The following is a 4,055-nucleotide window of genomic DNA, read 5'->3' as shown; positions in this document are numbered from 1 at the left end:
CCCCCCCCCCCCCCCCCCGGACCGCTGTACGTCTGCTCCACAGCAGAGTCACGTCGAGGACTTCCATCCACACGGCCGGCGCTAATGGGATTTATTGTGGCGGTGAGGGATGGATCCAGATCCCTGGTTCTGGACTAAAGCCCGGTCTTATTTTTAGGGTCTGACTGTTCACGGGTCAACGAGAATAGCTCCATCCATCAGCGGCGCCGCGGCGTCCAAATGCTCTGGGAACGCCGGGGTCAGAAAACACACCGCGGTGCCAGAGAGTCCAGATCCACGACTCCACTTCCACAGCCAAGAACTAGATGTTGGTGCAAGAGGAGAACCATCGGGGGGGCAAAACTTTGGAAAATGCTTCAAAAACGCAGAAAAAAAGGTCCTTGTTGACAAAAGTGTTGATGAAAAAAGTCAAAAACTGCAGAAAAAGCATCAAAAGTCGGAAAGGCGACATTGAAAAAGCCCCAAAAACGCGCAAAAAAACTATAATTATATAAAATGTTAAAAAATTGAACAAAATGACTAAAACATTGATTTAAAAAAAGCTGTATTAAGCGTCTAAATCTCTGAAAAATGCAAGATTTTTTTTTTGCAAAAAGTGAGTTTTTTCTTCTTTTATTAAAGTTCACTTTCAATACATTTGGTTTAAATCAAATTTATAACAATGGGAAGAAAATTATAAAAGAAAATACTGAAAAATCTTCAAAAATGTGGGACAAAAAAACAACCAAAAACGTCAGAAAGCGCAGAGAAAAAGGAGAAAAAGATTGGAAAAAGTGACAAAAACGTCAAGAAATGACAACCAACGAGTTTTTATTTTAAATTTATACCCCAAAAAAATTAAAAGTTGCAGGTCAATGCAAAGACAACACAAGGGTTAACTCATGATAAATAATTAACTGACAACAATATCAAATGTTTAGGAAAGGGTCAAAAAACGTAAAAAGGACAAAAACATTGATCAACAAAAAGCCGGAAAAAGCGTCCAAAACTCTGAAAAGAATTTATTTATTTTTAATTTTTTTAAGGCACAAAAAACGTCGAAAAAAATCGTGTTCAAATAGTATTTTCAGATTTAAAGTTGTTGTATGTGGTTGTTATTCATGTGAGACTGGAGTAGAGAAGAACCTTTCGTCTTCCATTGTTTGACCTCCTGGTGTCCTCGGGTCATTTTCAAAAGAAATTTGGATTTCTGTCAACCAAATTTCTGCTTTTCTAACTCAAACATTAGGTATAATTTCCTATAAATGAGGTTAATTGACCATAAATGTCAAAAATAACTACAACTAAAGTTAATAAGTTAGTGTTACGTATACTTAAACGTCAAAAAAAGTGACAAACAATGACAAAAAGGGACAAAAACGTTAGAAAAAGTTAAATATTATATTTTTAAAAATCTGTTAAGGGCGTGTCCTCTCTAACTGGGACAGTATGCTGTAGGCTACGGTAAATACAGTATGTACATACAGTATATAAATACAGTTTATAAATGCAGTATGTGTATACAGTATGTGGGCCCCAGGGAGGGGGGATCTGGCTATCTTTGAGCATGAAATACTTCATTTCCTGTATTCGGATACACATTTATGCACCAATTAAATGTGGAAATCCCTTCATTTAGCCTGCGTGAAGAAGAAAAACACGGATGACAATTCAAAATATGTCAAAACTATGATGGAAAGCATGCTGCTGCGTGTCGTGGGGCGTTTATAAGTGGGAACATGGAAGCCCTGGAGCTTTCTCAGTGTGTATGCCGCTCCAGAATGCATCTGTGGTGCAGCCAGACCTTCTTCCACGGCGCTGTGGAGGTGGTCCAGTGATGGAGACAGCAGATCGCACATCACACCCGATGTCCCTGAGTCACGCCGACAGCTGGGCTTGTGTTGTTGTCGTGACATCACGAGTGTGTTTGACCACAGCTGGTCGTCTCCGTCTGCTCCGAGAGCAGAAACGTCCCGACGGCCTGCGTCCTCCGTCTGGACGGATCCGGCGCGTGATGGGATGTGACAGGTCGCTGTCTGCATCCCGCTGCTGATGGCAGGGGCCGGACTCAGGTTGCCACGGCTACCGACTGTCTGGCATCGCCCCGTCCGCCCCAGAAAATACACATTAATTCTGCTTCAGACCTTATTCTTATTCTTATCACACACAGGCGCTAAAAGTAGTGATTATTTACATGGAGTCTGGTGGAGATATGCTGCTCTATACACGCTAAAAGTAGTGATTATTTACATGGAGTCTGGAGGAGATATGCTGCTCTCTACACGTTGAAAGTAGTGATTATTTACATGGAGTCTGGTGGAGATATGCTGCTCTATACACACTAAAAGTAGTGATTATTTACATGGAGTCTGGTGGAGATATGCTGCTCTATACATGCTAAAAGTAGCGATTATTTACATTGAGGTCTGGTGGGTTTGGTGATGGTAATTTCTGTTTCATGTTAAACTAAAAGGATCTTACTCTTTAGCTAAAAGCTCTATCTCTGCAGTGATCCTTTCATAGTGTTGTCAGACACTTAGAATAATAATCTGAGTCTGTCAGCAGCAACAACAGAACCTTTAGTGGACGCTGACTGATGCTGAACATCTTTCCTGTGGGGTTGCTTTATGTGAAGCAGCGTCCTCGGTTCAGTCCGCTGATCATCGCCCTCTGTCCGCAGACGTCTGACCGTCGTGTCGTTGTTTCAGCTCGGAGATGTCGTCCCCCCCCCCCCGGTGACACATCAATCGCAGGATGTGGCTCGCTGGCAGGCTGTTACAGCTTTTATTACCCATCAAACAGCGGGGTTCATCAGCAGCTCATCTCACCTGTCTGCACCAGTAACCCTGTCCAATGGGACAAGGTAAATGGACATTATAGTAGTCACTCTGGAGGGGGGGGGGGGACATTTCCGAGCTGAAACAACGACACGACGGGGGGAGGGGGGGCTCAGGAGGATGTATGGATCTTGGACATGGACTCTGCACTCTCAATTTATTTTATAACCCCGACCAGCGCTTTGAATTCATGTCTTTTAATCCCAAACCAACCTGGGTGGTAAATATGTAATATATATACACACATACACACACATATACACACATATATACACATACACACACATATACACACACATATACACACATATATACACACATATAGACATATATAGACATCTACACACATACATACTTGTACACGCATATATACACATCACACACATACACACATGTTCACACATATATACACGTACACGCATATATACACATCACACACATGTACACATATACACACATGAACACACATATATACACACATAAACACACATATATATATACACACATACACACACATATACACACATATATACACATATACACACATATAGACATATATAGACATGTACACACATATATACACGTACACGCATATATACACATCACACACATACACACATACACAAATAAACACACATATATACACATATACACACATGTACACACATATACACACATATATCAGACACATATAGACATATACACACATATATACACATATATCACACATACACACACATATACACACATATGTACACATACAGTATGCACACAAACACACACGTGTATCACACACGTATCATGCATATCACACATATACACACAAATACACACACATCACATGTCCGTCTGATCCATAAAGTCCACGGCCCTTTCTGGGAGGTAGGGCCGCTCCAGATCTATCATCCTCATCCTGATTACAGTTCATCGAGCTACTCGGAGACATTGAACGCATCGCTCTGCATCAGGTCACCGAGCCCAAAATAAGACATCTCAACCATCCTCGGTCTCAGGTTTGTCTTTCCTGTCTGTCCTCCCGTCCCCGCTGCGGTCTCCAGAAGGAAACAGACTGAAACTCGAGCCCGTCGTCCTTCCTCTCGCGGCCCAGGGGGAAACACAGGCCTCCCATTGGGCCGCCGTCACTGTCCAATGGGAGGAGAGGGAAGTAGCCTCCGAGATGCTAACGAGAGACTTCTGTAACGTCTGAAGTAGCCTCCGAGATGCTAACGAGAGACTTCT

General features: G+C 42.4%; 1 long non-coding RNA gene across 1 annotated transcript in view; it reads right to left on the bottom strand.

The window, feature by feature from the left end:
- The window catches only part of LOC117938512, a 12,752-nt gene extending 11,056 nt beyond the window's left edge, over window positions 1-1,696 (bottom strand). Inside the window, exon 1 of the long non-coding RNA XR_004655413.1 lies at window positions 1,556-1,696. This is a non-coding gene — a long non-coding RNA (uncharacterized LOC117938512). The remainder of the gene's footprint in view (window positions 1-1,555) is intronic.
- Between the last annotated feature and the right edge of the window lie 2,359 nt (window positions 1,697-4,055).

This window comes from Etheostoma cragini, chromosome 23, assembly GCF_013103735.1.
Source record: "Etheostoma cragini isolate CJK2018 chromosome 23, CSU_Ecrag_1.0, whole genome shotgun sequence".
NCBI lineage: Eukaryota > Metazoa > Chordata > Actinopteri > Perciformes > Percidae > Etheostoma > Etheostoma cragini.
Note: the sequence above shows the minus strand (reverse complement) of the source record. Positions and strands in the feature narration are given on the sequence as shown.